Source organism: Haplochromis burtoni, unplaced genomic scaffold, assembly GCF_018398535.1.
Source record: "Haplochromis burtoni strain Fernald_Lab_line unplaced genomic scaffold, NCSU_Asbu1 Contig_381, whole genome shotgun sequence".
NCBI lineage: Eukaryota > Metazoa > Chordata > Actinopteri > Cichliformes > Cichlidae > Haplochromis > Haplochromis burtoni.
In genome coordinates, this window is record NW_024582742.1 from 556,285 (window position 1) to 572,492 (window position 16,208).

At 41.6% G+C, this 16,208-nt stretch overlaps 1 long non-coding RNA gene across 1 annotated transcript in view; it reads left to right on the top strand.

The window, feature by feature from the left end:
• Positions 1-7,983, top strand: part of LOC121811917 — a 76,769-nt gene extending 68,786 nt beyond the window's left edge. Inside the window, exon 2 of the long non-coding RNA XR_006052755.1 lies at positions 6,246-7,983. This is a non-coding gene — a long non-coding RNA (uncharacterized LOC121811917). The remainder of the gene's footprint in view (positions 1-6,245) is intronic.
• Positions 7,984-16,208: the final 8,225 nt, after the last annotated feature.

The window sequence follows — 16,208 nt, forward strand, 5'->3', positions numbered from 1 at the left end:
GTTTTTCTCTGTCTGTATTATTGTAGGGTCTACCTTACAATATAAAGCACCTTGAGGTGACTGTTGTTGTGATTTGGCGCTGTATAAATAAAATTGAATTGAATTATCAGATAATAACATGGAGGAAGCTAAGAGCAAAGAGTCAACAAACTCACACTGAATAGTGCCAACAGGTATTTTACGACGTCAAACCTTCTCTTTGTGTGTTTGTAACTGGAGTTAGTTATAATCACTTTCCATGTTTAGGTTTGATGTGGGTTATTATCACACCGTAAGTGCAATAATACACAACACATACAAGCAGAAACGACCATTAATCACAAAAGCATATAGTAAAGACTCACACTGAGCTGAAATGAGACGAGTACAAATAAATAAAATGTGATGAATGTATTATGTTATTTTTTATTTTATTTATTTTGGTCCTCTCGTTGTTTATTATTTTCCTAATATATAACAGTATATAAAGTACTGGAAATACTAACACAACTGTAAAAGCTGAGATCAGTGCACTTCTATTTCCTCTTCTTCTCTTGTATGGACATTGTATGTATATGTGTAGTGTCACCAGATTATTTTAACAATTTCTAAAAAATATCCAAATCTTAAAGGAAAATATACAAGATGGACACAATGCAGTTGTTAAGAGAGAAAGGTGTGGGTGACATGTGAATTTCAACTGTCACTTTTTGCCACAACAGTCCATTCTTGCAGAATCAGTCTTGCTTTCATTTTGTTACTAATCATTATATTAAGCACACTGACACAACTCCACCCAGATGGGTCTCTGCCTCGCTGAAGTCTCCCTCCGTGCTTCCCTGACTCATCGACACGAACGCTGCCATCCCTTCACTCAGCTCTCCCTCTCTTCTCTGTTGATGAGACAGTGTAAAGAGGCCAACACACAGTGGAGTTCCTCCAAATTGAGAAGAGTCTAAATGGAGCCTAATAGGCCAGCCTCCCCTCTTTCTCTGTTTCATCTGCTCTGTCACTCTCTCCACCCGCTCTCCTTCTCATAGTCTTCCTTTCTTGGCAAGTGACTGAACATTTATTTCCTCAAGAAGCAGGCGTGCGACAATTCATTGACTAAAGTCTTGGTGTGTTCTTGTCACACATGCTCTTTCACATTGTGTTTCTGCAGGTTTCTACAAATGTGTGTGCAGTGCATGCATCATACTAACATATGCACTGATGGCTTTACATCAAGTGTGTAACTCAAGAGGCTCAAACCCCAGTAAATGCTTATAAAATGACAGATGGAGTTTCACATACAGGGAGTGCAGAATTATTAGGCAAGTTGTATTTTTGAGGAATAATTTTATTATTGAACAACAACCATGTTCTCAATGAACCCAAAAAACTCATTAATATCAAAGCTGAATGTTTTTGGAAGTAGTTTTTAGTTTGTTTTTAGTTTTAGCTATTTTTATTTTAGGGGGATATCTGTGTGTGCAGGTGACTATTACTGTGCATAATTATTAGGCAACTTAACAAAAAACAAATATATACCCATTTCAATGATTTATTTTTACCAGTGAAACCAATATAACATCTCCACATTCACAAATATACATTTCTGACATTCAAAAACAAAACAAAAACAAATCAGCGACCAATATAGCCACCTTTCTTTGCAAGGACACTCAAAAGCCTGCCATCCATGGATTCTGTCAGTGTTTTGATCTGTTCACCATCAACATTGCGTGCATTGCGTGCAGCAGCAACCACAGCCTCCCAGACACTGTTCAGAGAGGTGTACTGTTTTCCCTCCTTGTAAATCTCACATTTGATGATGGACCACAGGTTCTCAATGGGGTTCAGATCAGGTGAACAAGGAGGCCATGTCATTAGTTTTTCTTCTTTTATACCCTTTCTTGCAGCCACGCTGTGGAGTACTTGGACGCGTGTGATGGAGCATTGTCCTGCATGAAAATCATGTTTTTCTTGAAGGATGCAGACTTCTTCCTGTACCACTGCTTGAAGAAGGTGTCTTCCAGAAACTGGCAGTAGGACTGGGAGTTGAGCTTGACTCCATCCTCAACCCGAAAAGGCCCCACAAGCTCATCTTTGATGATACCAGCCCAAACCAGTACTCCACCTCCACCTTGCTGGCGTCTGAGTCGGACTGGAGCTCTCTGCCCTTTACCAATCCAGCCACGGGCCCATCCATCTGGCCCATCAAGACTCACTCTCATTTCATCAGTCCATAAAACCTTAGAAAAACCAGTCTTGAGATATTTCTTGGCCCAGTCTTGACGTTTCAGCTTGTGTGTCTTGTTCAGTGGTGGTCGTCTTTCAGCCTTTCTTACCTTGGCCATGTCTCTGAGTATTGCACACCTTGTGCTTTTGGGCACTCCAGTGATGTTGCAGCTCTGAAATATGGCCAAACTGGTGGCAAGTGGCATCTTGGCAGCTGCACGCTTGACTTTTCTCAGTTCATGGGCAGTTATTTTGCGCCTTGGTTTTTCCACACGCTTCTTGCGACCCTGTTGACTATTTTGAATGAAACGCTTGATTGTTCGATGATCACGCTTCAGAAGCTTTGCAATTTTGAGACTGCTGCATCCCTCTGCAAGATATCTCACTATTTTTGACTTTTCTGAGCCTGTCAAGTCCTTCTTTTGACCCATTTTGCCAAAGGAAAGGACGTTGCCTAATAATTATGCACACCTGATATAGGGTGTTGATGTCATTAGACCACACCCCTTCTCATTACAGAGATGCACATCACCTAATATGCTTAATTGGTAGTAGGCTTTCGAGCCTATACAGCTTGGAGTAAGACAACATGCATGAAGAGGATGAAGTGGACAAAATACTCATTTGCCTAATAATTCTGCACTCCCTGTACAAATACCACAAGACCTACAGAGATCTCGAGAACAGATAGTAATGAAGTCATTTAAAGCAAACTGTCATGTCCACAAAGACGTGATGTGAAACAGGGAGAGAAAGTAACAGCGTTTTAACTGATTTGACCCCTTTTTCCTCTCTTTCTTTTTCCCTTCTGTGCTGGAGACAACCTTATTGGGCATTTCAGTGTTTCTCATACATTTGCCCTGACCGGGACACCCAGGTATATTAACACCTGATGAAATATATAGAAACTCATTTCAGGATTGTGGTTTTTCCACAGGATCTGTCTGATTGTGACCAGTTTTGCCAAAGAAATTTTCAGCAACTTCCCATTTTGAACTGCAGTTGATGAAAAGCTCTCAAAGACCTCCAATAAAAAAAAAGATGTAAATTTCTGATATAGCTGAATAGATTGGTTGTTGTTTAGGCTGACAAAAAGCAATTGAGGGAATGGTACACCACCTACAGCATTTAAAACACATGTGCGCACCACCTTCTTCAGTGCAGATGTACAAAAATGCGTCGACACAAACAGAATCTAAATTTGTGAGTTTGATTGATCATCAGAGGATCTCTCTCTTTGCTCTTGCTCTTGACGAAGGCAGTCGCATTTCCTTCTCTCCTCCTCCTCCTCTCCCTTAGCTTCCCTGCTTAGCCTCTTATGTCCTTGTCTAGTCTCGTGTTTTTTGTATTACTTTTCCCTGGAACACTCTCTCACAGTCTGTTCTCTAAAACCTAAAAGAGGAATTATGGATTTGATCAACTGGTCCCTAAATGCAATTGACACCCCTTTCTCAACGAGAAGTTTGGGCTTGGGTGAGCCTGAGTGCTGAAGATATCTACCTATTCGGAACCATGGATAACAGGGTTCTTGCTGATCGGAGCTGGCTTGGCCCTGACTTATCGAAGAATTAAGAAAGCGGAACCGGCTGTTCAAACCCCCACAAGGCTGCCCGCTGGGATTGAAACGATGGGAAGAGGCGTGAGTTTCTCAAAATGGGCTCATTGAGTGCAGCACGGATAATCTGAGAGTCTGTAATACTCGAAGATCTGACTGGCATATAGATCTGGGAAGCTGCTGTGAATACTCAGAATAAGATCTCTGAGTGCAGACTGGATACATCTCGGAAGGGCTCGCTCGGAATAACATCTCTGAGCGCAAATTGGATGACATCTCAGGGAGGCACACTGCCTCTTTGAGCACAAGAAATGACAACATCACAGAACGCAAGTATGGCGAAGCTCGCGGCCACCTGGGTTGGCTGAAAGACTGTTTACTTAGCCTAGCAGGGCAAAGGACACTGTCTCAGCTGAACTCTGGACACGCACACACATACATATACACTGATATGCACACACTGGGCAGCACGGTGGCACGCTGGTTAGCACTGTTGCCGCACAGCAAGAAGGTCCTGAGTCAATTCCACAATCAGGCCGTGGGTCTTTCTGTTGGATTCTGTCCATGTTGTGTGCTCACCCGGTGATTTGTGTGGAGTTCCTCCAGGTAGCTATACCGGCTTACACTCCCACCAGTTCCAAAGACATGCCAGCTTGTGGGGCATAGGTTAAGAAGTTGATTAATCCAAATTGTCACTGTCAGGTGGTGGAATGTGCGAGAGTGGGTAATGTGAGTGTGAAATGGTAGCTGTGCTCTGTGTGTCTGGCATCCTGCGTAGAGCAGATCTCATGGCAGCAATACCTGTCCAGGGTGTACACATCTGCTCTCTACGCCCTTATGACGAGCTTGGGCGATATGGCATCACAGCGACCTCTGAAGAATGGCATAACAACATACATGGATGGATGATATGCACACACTCATCCCCCCTCCCTTTCCAAACGCCTTCGATGCTTGTTCCCTCCTGGGAACACGGCGGGTCTGAGCCCGCACTGGAATGGTAGCGCTGGGCAGGATGGCTGCTGTGTTTGCTTCGGATTACTCCTCACCCCCCACCCGACCCTGTGGCTTGTCACGTGTTCCATAATGTTGTGCTGTGGACATTTATGTGCTTTTTTGTGCAGAGGAGTTTTTTTGTTTCCTGTTCTCATGCTGTCCTCCCAGGAGCCCAGCATGAGTAGAGGTCTCTTTTTTTCCTCTTGTACTTTCCCATTGTAGTGTATATTTCAGTGTTTTTTTCTGTAACGCTACCGATCTCCGACCTGTATCCCCATGTGATGTCTGTGTTGTGTGTGTAAGGTCGAATAAATTCAATGAGAATTATATTTATTTACTTTGATCAGAAAATAAAACCAGACCACAGGACAGTAATTCAATAATTTAAAAAAAGATTTTCAAACATAGTTTGTGCAGCTGTAATCATGGAGTCAGTCAGGTGGTGTAACTTGGTAACTAAAGTGGCCCATGGGTTTCTCTTTTCAAGCCATAAATATAGTATATTAATAAGCTACCTTTTGGAGGGTTGTTAAAAAAGTGTATAAGCTAAAAAAGGTTCAGTTCATATTTAATTCTAATCTGAGCTGCATCTGACAGCCAAAGGACACCAGCACTGGAATTTGTGTGTTTAATTTGTAGGTAGGCTGGATGGATAATCAGCACTACATGACAGAGCAAAAATTTCAGTTTGATTTGGGGCTGAAATGTTGTTTGAAGGAGTAAATACATTTGAAATCTACAAATTTCCCCTTGTCTGCACAGAGTTGGGTAAGAAAGCCTTTGTCCACTCTGCGCCTTTTTCATGGAACATGTTACAGAAAGACTGGAAACTAACTGAATTGTTGTTTTTTACACATACAAATCTTTTTTCCAAGTACAAAATATTTATGACCACATTTTGAGCCCATAGAAAAAAAGTGCGAGCGAGAGGGTGAGAGAAAGAAGAAAAAAAAAAAAACATGAGCTGGCTCGCGTCGTTCACTTCAGAGAGCCGGCTCTAAGAGCCATTTTGTTTACAACCGACACATCACTAACATGAAGACATAAGTGGACAAGGGATGATGAGAATCCGGTCTTTAAGTGATGACGTTATGAATCCTGCTTCCGTTGTGTTGGTAAATGTTGTTAAATTAATTTCACGTCATGCTGTGCGCACGTTATTGTTTACATGAGATGAATTGCAGAATGGGAGATAGAGACAAAATACTGTTAATCTGACTATCTGCAGGTTTTACACGCTTACATGTACACACACAGTTACGGTCCCTCCATTTAGAAAGGCAGAGGCGTCACACTGTAATTACTTTACGTGTAGTTGTTTTTTTCCTGTGTATAATATTCAACATTGCTATCAATGCATTTTTCAAAAAATGCCTCTCCGTGCAACATGGGTTCAAGCGCAGAGCAGTTTGGACCCGGAAGCAGGATTCGTCACGTCATCACTTAAAGACCGGATTCTCATCATTCCTTGTCCACTTATGTCTTCTTGTTCCAGAATCCCACCTCTTATCAGTGTTTCCCTGTTCCTTACGTGGACCTGACGGATAGCCTAGGGACCCTTACTGGATACAGACGCCCTGGTTTGGAGTCGATCCAACGACTCCTGTTCCAAAAGGCATGTAGTCTGTAGTTTTCAGCATTTCATTCTGACATTCATTCTTTTCGGTTGTCGCACTAGCCTCTCTTCATCTCGGTCTCTCTATATTCACTGCCCATCCATTTCTCCATCATATCTTTAATTGTCTCTCCTGTCAAATTGTATTCAAGTTTTAATTTGTATTAAATGTTTAATTTTGCACCATTTTTGATAAGAGTAGAAAATTTTATGCTATATAAATGTGAACTGCAATAGTCTGTAGTTCTGTATGATAGGATTTTGATTATGAATGTTGTTTATTAAAATGAGCCTATAGGCACCACTCTAATTACCAAGGGTATTGTATCTATGTAATTAGACACACTGAGTGTAGATATGATCAGAGTTGAGGGACCTGATGTTCTTTCACACCTTGTCCAGCATCTCTTCCTTTCTCAGTGCTGGGCTGACAGTGACTTTGCATTGTCACTTTTATGTTTTCAGGGAAGAAACTGACATTTGTGTACAAATTTTTACCAGCCCTGTTGTGATAATCTTACTTTAAAAATAAAAACCTAATTTTAAACTGTATTTTAGCCCTTGACACAAATTGTATGTGTCTGCTGGGTAGATTTGAGTTATCAGGTGGCAGCATGCAAGTTAAGTGATCAATTAACTAGCGACCTGTGTTTAACAGTGCAACTACAGTTTAGTGGAAGTATATTTCATATGATGCCAGATGATGAATAGCAATATCACTCCTGTCACCTGTATCATGAGGAATTGATCTGTGAAATCCTGAGGATAACCAAACCTAATGATGAGAGCTGGGTCTACATCCCAAAGCGTCGTCTTCAAGCCCCAAAGCCTTGTCAGTTCAAGAGTGTGAGATGTGGTGTACAGGAGCATACTGTCATATTCCACATCCACAGGATTCTGTATTGTACAGTTTGCCCCCATGGTCAGACTGTCAATGCTGAGTTTTACTGAAATGCAAAGAGGTGTGTTACAGACTAATAAGACAAATAAAATGTAATGCAATGTGTTGGCAGTCTTGTGGGTTTAGAAGTGAGATGTCTATTAATTGCAAACCTTCTGTAATTTCTCCGTGAGGGCTTGTATTTTGTCCAAGTGAGACTATGATTGTTTAGAGGCATATTGGCTCCCACCAAGCAACCTGTGCAATTCTCTTGCAACCAATTAGTTAAGTGGACATCACCGTAAACATCTGAGAACCAGCTGCTTACCAAAGGATTGTAAAAAAAAAAAAAATTAATAATAAAAAAAATGCAGTGAAGTCATCTGGCAACCACCTATTTTATGTATAGTCACCAGGAGGTTTCATCATATTTTTAGTCTAGTGAGTCAGAATGTAGATACGAATAACACAATTCAAAAATATATGGGCGTGGGAAATAAAAAAATAAAATAAAAAAAGAGGAAATTTTAGATCTTATCTACTTGGTGGCATATCTCACAGCTGATGTTAAATAGATCAATAAACTGAATGAGTATAGAAGAAGCCAGTATTTTGTTGAGATGAAGAGCCAGCAGCTTTTTCTGGTTGTTTGCATATTGGATAAACTTATCTTTCACAGGAAATTGATGGAGGACAGCATGCTTGGCAAACTGCCTGTCAAGGACTAAGCAGTAAACCCCCCCCAAATTTTTTTTTTTTTTGTTTATTTCAGTTGAAAATTAGAAATTGTGACAGAAACAAACCTCAGAAACAAAACAAGACAAGGAGCATGGTTCCAGAAACCCAAGAAAACAGTTCAAAACAAAACTAAACCAGACCAAACCTGAGTCCAGCACATGAGCCACATCCAAAACAGTTCAGGGGGCCAGCCGTGCAGACAGCAGTGGCGACGCAGGCAAAGCAAATCAGGAGGTCAGCCACGCGGAAGGCAGTGGTGGCGACAGAGCAGGTACGGAGGCCGACCGTGAAGCCAGCGGCGGCGACAGAACAGGTCCGGAGGGCGGCAGCGAAGCCAAGGCATTGCGGCCCCTGGCTGAAGGTGTAGATGAGTGGCTGACTGGATGGGTGACAACACTGGAGCCTGAACTGGTGACAAAGCTAATGACTGAGCTATGGACTGCAATAAAGGTTGTAGTGATGCTGGTTGTGATGGTGGCTGAGTGGCTGACAGAACTGAAGACTGAGCTACAGGTAGCGGGGCTGATTGTGGTGGAGGTGAAATAGGTGGTGGAGTGGTAGACTGAGCTGGTGGCGGCTGGGCAACAGTGCATTTTTAACAGAAACCTCAGGACCCTTCGTTTCAGCTTTTAGCTCACAACCACCTGACTCAACACTAGGACGAACAGTCTTTTGATTTTCAGACATGCTGTTAGCAGTTTTTGTATTAGCTACTGTTGACCCGAAAGAAGCAAAGGAGGAGCAGTCTTTCTTAAACATGGGCATGGGAATAGGCCATGCAACTTCTGAATTAACAGCTCCTAGTTGCCTGACATGAACTCAAGTCTCTGGGATGACACACACGTTGTTTGTTCTCACAGAAGTGTTTAGTTGGGGGCGTTGGGAGCAGTTTTTACATGCTTGACGGGTTCAGAAGCATGACAGTCACCCAGAACATTATGAAGCTTAGAGACACAAAACTCCCTGGTTTCATCGAGAGGCTTAGAAAGAACACGTGTGGGACAGTTTATATAGCTCAATGAACTGGGATAATTGTCCTTCAAATAAGCAATCATTTCATTAGCAGTTTTTATTTCAGCAGGAGGCAAAAGAGTAGCCCCACCACTCACCCTAGCCGGCTGTCCAGAAAAAATCCCAGGCTCCAGCTGGAGCTGTGAATGCTGGCGACGCGTGTGCCGCTTCCCTGTTGAAGAGGGATCAGGGTTGGCTGAAGGTGACGTGGAAAAATCTGTCCACTGCGATGATGTGGACAAGCTCTGCCGCGGCTGCTCCTGGGAAATGCTGGGTGAACTGGGGGAACGATGATGATCCCCAGCATCTTATGAAACGCCTGTGCTGGCATGAGCTGGCTGCTCATAGGTTCATAGTATTCCTCCCGGTGCCGCCTGGAGCGCTTTCCTCGGGTCCGAGATGCAGGCGTCAACAGTGGGGAGGAAACGGATGAGTGGGTAGAGGGGTAGGTGGCAAACGAGGAATGGCAGCATGGAGGCCCTCCAAGCGCTAGCCGAGTCCCATCAAAAGGTTAGCAACGCTCCCTCACCGAGTCTGCTGGATCCATTACTGGTCGTGTCGTTCTGTCAGGGCTCTGTACGCGGGCAGGCGGAGATGAGGATCCAAATGCAGGACTCGGAGACTGAATTGTAACTGAAAACCTCAGCTTTATTGCTGGCACGAAACAACAACAGAAACCAAACCGTGAAAACACAAACTGGAACACACAGGCAATTCTGAGGGTACGACGCGACACTGACACAAAGAAACACGGGGCTTAAATAAACTGAGTAAGTCATCAAGGAATAGAAAACAGGAGGGAGACACAACTGGGAGAGATTAGGGCTAACGAGACAGGGGGAGCGAAGCTAGACACACAGACATAAGGCATGGACCTTCACAATAAAACAGGAAATAACAACACAAAGACGCAGACTAAAGTCCGGACTACACCTGCAGGAAAAAACGAGGACACCAAAGCAAAACCTAAGAACAACCCCTTAACTAGAATAAACTGAAACATAGAATTCTAATAATAATCAAGAAAGGAAAAGAATCAGAATACAATACAAAATCAAACCACAACATAAGAACTCAAAAAACTGGGTCAAACTGACCCAGAACCAACCAAGATAGCCCTATAAAAAGCAGAGCCTTCATGAACTCGGGGGGAGGGGAGGGCCCTCCCTCATCCTCATCCTCATCCTCTATGCTATAGGAATTTCTGTTGGAATTAGTGAAGGCTTGCAAAATGTTTTTTTCTGTGTTTTACTCTGTTTCTGACAGGACGACAGGCAGGCCACTGCACGTTATAGCTGCATAGCCCTAGGAACAGCTGAGATACTGTGAACTTATACTAAGACAAGCTCCCAGGCCTCTGGTAAACGTGAAGAACAAACAAAGACCTCCTGCGTTGCAAGTGGTGTTGTATACATGTTATACATGGACAAATAGACCTAAACATGTTTTATTTAGGTCTATATGTAGGTCTTTAATCCTTCAGGCAAGAAGAAATGCAGAAAGGCAAATTAGATGGCTATAAAAGAATGCAATAGTGGATTTTTTTCATCTCTGCTTTCCTTTCTGCTGCTTTAAGTAACGACCACTATTGCTGTAGTTTTTTTTTGTCTGTAGCAGCATTGGTCTATCTGAGAAGCATAGAACACGAAGTGAAAAACACAGATGAGCTGCTGAATGTGAATGTGGATTTCTTCTGTGCTGATTAAAGCAACAGGATGTAGATTAATAACAATTATACTGATGAACTTGTGTGTGCATACATGTGGTGGGTGTGACTCAATGTGCAATGTACCACTAAATACCCGAGATTGACAGGGCCGTACAGTTTAAAGCTTAAGATTTCCTCTTTTTACATTACTTTTAAAAGACAGTGTGTGTGTGTGTGTGTGTGTGTGTGTGTGTAGTAACTTCTGCCCTTCTAGTACTTCAGTCCTTGCTTAGCTTTTAACTGAATCCACTCTATCCATATATTGGGCCATTATCAGTCTGCTTCAGGCTCAGGCCCACTGTTTAACAAACTGTAGTCCAGTCACATCGTTTAAAGTAGTTTTAACAGCAGTTTTATTTATTACTGTGGTTCCAGCCCCCAGATTGACACTTGTGCTCATGCAGTCAGTTCTTTCTGCATCTGAAGCTAATTTGTCTTTTTAGCAAACCTGCAACCATTTCTTTCCAAAAGTCTCCTTGGTTTCTTTGACCACTTTGATCTTCTCTGTGAATGCCAGCTACGATTTCTTAAAGACATTAAAAAGAGTCTGATGGAAGAATCTGTTATTCAAGTTTTAAGACCACTACAAAGCTGCTTAGATGAGTCCATGGTTGCTTTGTTACAAAGTTTGGGTCAAAGTATTTATAAACCACTGAAATTTACACATGGCCTTTCCCAACAGCCACATTTATTAGGAGTGGGAAAAAACTCAATACTACTTGTTATTGCAGTATTTTGTGTGGTGGCTTTGTATCAACAAGGAAACCAAATATCGATATTTTATTAAGTGAATTAAAATACCTGGGGGATATCTCATGCACCACCATCATGAGATAACATTACCTGAGTAAGCGATCATTAAATCAGCTCAACCAATTAATCATCCAGTACTGCACATGGTTAATTTCACAAAACTGCCTCTAGGCTACAAAGTCATGGATCTGATGATTGCACGGGTCTCCTGATAAGATTTTGTCTTATGGCAATATTTATGGCAGATTTTAGTGCTAGTGTTGGTGTGCTCATTTGGCAGTCAAAGTGAATAAATAACTGAAGAGAGATAACTTTATCTTACTGACAAATGTGAGCTTAAGGATTTAATGTGCAGCTAAAAAAAAGATGAGAAATCACTATACATTTTACTGCAGTACTTAACCAAAATAAATGATTTATAGTTGTGGGGTATCGGGTGATTTCCACCTTCTTTCATACTAAAGGTCTGATACTATGGTAAAAGTCTTCAAAATTGATAGTTGATAAATAAAGAGCTAATGTGGCGTGCTTAGTTAAATGATGAACTTCTGATGCTACAGAAAAGCTTAACTACAAATCAAAAATGTGACATTAGTATCTTGACCAACACGTTCTCGCTCCCAAAGCGTAACATTTTACGCTAGGTGCCAAATCGTCAACATATTACGTTTTCGGCTACCCACCACGTTCCTAAATGACGACCTCGGAAAAATGAGGAAATATGACAACTGTAAGGACTCAATCTACACATGTTCGCTCTTTTTCTTCAAATCGCTGAGAAACACGCTATTTAACATCATAACAAGTCCTGGTTAAGATCAGGAAAAAGGTTATGGTCAGGGCTAGGGATAAGGTTAGGTTTAGGGCTGGAATACAGGGCTGGAACGTCTATTACCGCGGGAGCGTCATTGCACTGGATTCCACCCATAACCCGCCGCGTACCATAAGAACGCCGAAGGTCTCCTTTCGCGTTCCTCAGGAACGCCGCGGGACGTGACAAAACGTCAGCATGTTACGCCTCGGGAGTGAGAACGGGCTGTCTTGACAGATAATTGCACTAAGCCACATAACTTCCCACTAATATTTAGACAAAGCTTTTATGTATAAACTGATCGTGTTTAATTTTAAATAGTAGACTCTGTCTTATATTAGTTGTAATTGACAGGTTCTGAAGGTTGAATAATAAAAGTTAATAAAAGTTTTATTTTAAATTAGCTATACTGTACTGCTTAAGAACTTACATAAATATTGGTGTTAATTAGGTGTCAACAACCACTGACTTCACCTGTACGTATGACATGTGCTGCTGGCAGATGTACTCACCTGAGGCTAATTAATGCTGATGGATTCTTTGAGTTGGAGAAACAACAACACCCAAAATATCTTTGGGATATTTCTTTGTTAATCAACTTTCTTCCTGACGTTGTGTCATCTTATGATGATGTCAGATCTGTACCTTTGCTGGTTGTGACTCTATTTAATGACATCGTGTAAGCCGCAAATACTTTTTGACATCTAAAATGAAGATAACACTGCATACATTGTTTTTTACCGTTATGCTTTGTATAAACAACTATAGTGTGTTGCTCATGAAATTCATGAAGTGCTACAAAGAAAATGAACACATTTTGAACTCTAAAAAATTATAACAAAAAAGAAAAACATCCAGTTGAAGGTCTCTTTTAAATGAATTAAAAAGCTGAACTTAAATTATCCATGTATCCTTATATCGCCTTTGGACCTTCGGCGCGTGTAACAGAGCCTTGACCTGAATTTTAAAAATAAATGGAAAAAAGCAGTACACTCCTAAAAAAGGAATAATAAATATTCGCAAAATATCTGCATAAATATTTATTTTACCTGGTTAATGTGTATGGCGGGGCGTGGCCTGCAGTGCCGCAATCACGCCTCGCCGCCTTACAGTCTGTGCGCTCTCTGCTGTTGTGTTATGTGTCAGGCTGTGTGCTGGAAAGCTAAAGCCAGCTGCATGTGTACAGCAACCGTGTGTGAAAAGTGGTCAATATAGAGAAGCTGTAAAGCATGTACATGCAAACAGCGTCGGGTCTGCCGTGATATGTTTACAATGGGACTTCTGCTCCTGAATCTCTGTGCACAGCGTCTGCAGACTGGAAGTCACTTCATCTTCACGCAGGACTGTAAGCTGTCATCTGTGAGGCGTGAGCGTTTTTTGTTTTTAATCATAGTTCATGGTGGAATAGCTGCTCACATATGTATGTGGACCTGAATGTCGACAATCCACAAATTGGGCATGCTGGTAGGCCGCTCTCGTCAGAAGTAAATGCAAATAAATCTGCCCAGGCATCATTAAATGTTCTATTTTCTTCAGATATTTTTCTTTTCTTACATTTCTCCATACTTGGCCTACCTGGGATTGAAAGTCTCGATAAATGTGTGGCGTTTGGAGGGGGGGGGTATACCGGCTTCCGCGAGTGTGACTCTTATTTTGAGAGACAAAAAATAACAAAATATCATTTTATTTTTACATGTAAAGATCATGATAATCTTCGAGAACTTTTAGAACTACAAGTTAAAAAAGAACTAACACAAATAAAATACACTTCAGCTAAAAGCTTACAATTTATTTTCCCAAACCATGGAGCCGCAGTATAAAGACTAAAAAGCTCCGGAGCCGCATGTTGCCGACCCCTGGTCTGACCCAACCCTAATCCTTACTGTAGAAATGCAAAGCAGCCTCTTTAGAACCTTTAACCTGGGATGTCCTTGTGTTCATGCTCTTTTTTAACATGTTGGGGTGGCTGTAGCTTAGGAGGTAGAGCAGATCATCTACATCTTCTTCTTCCTGTTAAAAGGGAGTTTTTCCTTCCCACTGTCACCAAAGTGCTTGCTCATAAGGGGTCATATGATTGTTGGGTTTTTCTCTGTATGTAACATTGTACGATCTACTATGCAATATAAAGCGCCTTGAGGCGACTGTTGTTGTGATTTGGCGCTATATAAATAAAATTGAATTGAATTGAATGTCAATGCTTGGAGTAATGCTGCATTGTCAAGCTGAAAAAGCAAGGAAAAGTGGGATTTGCAGGGACTTCTAAATCAGTTTGTGAAAAAAAAGAGCCCAGTGTGTTTCACTGTAACATAAGATAATCAGTCTTCAAGTCTCATTCACCCATTCATACAAGCGCTTGTTTTTCTGTGTTTAAGTGCTTTCAACCTAACATTCACACTCCGATGGATGCATCAGAGAACAACTTGGGGTTAGTATCCTGCCCAAGGACATTCAGCGTGCAGACTGGGATTACACCACCAACCTTCGGATTAGCAGATGACGTGTGCCTGAGCTACCCCCAACAAAAAAAGGCTGGCTATCTTACAAAATGTAAATGCACACATTTAAACTGAATACTAATGCTAACCTTGTTTTTACTACTACTCTTACTTTACTAGTATCTCAGTGGAAACAAAATTATGAACCTCAATCTTTTTTAGCTGGAAATAATTCAGCCTCACTTTTTTGATTGATTAATGAACTAATTAATTCAAAGCCATCTTGCTCTCTTAGATACTTTTGTTTCAGTTTTTTATTTATTCAGAATTTTTCCTGCTCTTGCCATAGCAGTGCTTCTGGCTTATATTGTCATCTTACGTCTACTCTCTGCACTTTTCATGCTGATTTCTTTTTGATGACTGATGTTTATTTCACGATTCCCACATTGGCATTGAACTCTGCTGTTGCTCCCTTTCCTATTCTGGCCCACTTGTCAACCAATCAGCATTCATCAGACACATCTGTCATCTACTTCCAGCAATGCACAGTTAGGATTTTGTAGGACTGCACAGAAGTAGTCCTCCAAATGATTTTACTGTAGACCACGAGAAACACTGGTCTACACTAGGCCCGGGGCCCAGAATTGGCCCGGGATTGACTCTAATGGGTTTGGAAAATTTGAAGGAGGGCCAAAGATATTTAACAGCTTTTTCTGCTAATAAAGACCTCCCTCGTGGCCATTCACTCTACACCGCAGTAATTGAGTAAAACACTATCAGATAACAGAAATGTTCCTGTTTTCAAATTTACATCCGAAAAGTCTTGCTGAAAAATGTTTTCATTTTTTTTATTTACTACAGCAGCATTTCAGTGTCTGCTGTAGACTGGCTGCACAGTCACAATGTCATGTGTCATGTACTTTTTGTGGTAGTCACAAGCCCAGTTAATCGAGAGCCAATATAAAATCAAATAGAGTGATCCTCTGGTAAGGGGCGCGGATAAAAGTAACAAAAAAACCCAAAAGTGTTTTATTTGTAGATGTCTAAGGATTATCATGGTTTTTTGAAACTTTTGTTTTTTTTGTTTGTTTGTTTTTAACCATGCAGCCTGTAAGTACTGCTGACTTAGTCGTCTTATTAGTTTATCCAGCCGTGGAGGGTTAAACAAAGCTTCTTATAGACAAAAACCCAACAATCATATGACCCCCTATGAGCAAGCACTTTGGCGACAGTGGGAAGGAAAAACTCACTTTTAACAGGAAGAAACCTCCAGCAGAACCAGGCTCAGGGAGGGGCGGGGCCATCTGCTGCGACCGGTTGGGGTGAGAGAAGGAAGACAGGATAAAGACATGCTGTGGAAGAGAGACAGAGGTTAATAACAGATATGATTCAATGCAGAGAGGTCTGTTAACACATAGTGAGTGAAGAAGAAACACTCAAAGCATCATGGGAATCCCTCAGCAGCCTATGCCTATTGCAGCATAACTAAGGGAGGATTTGGCATTTA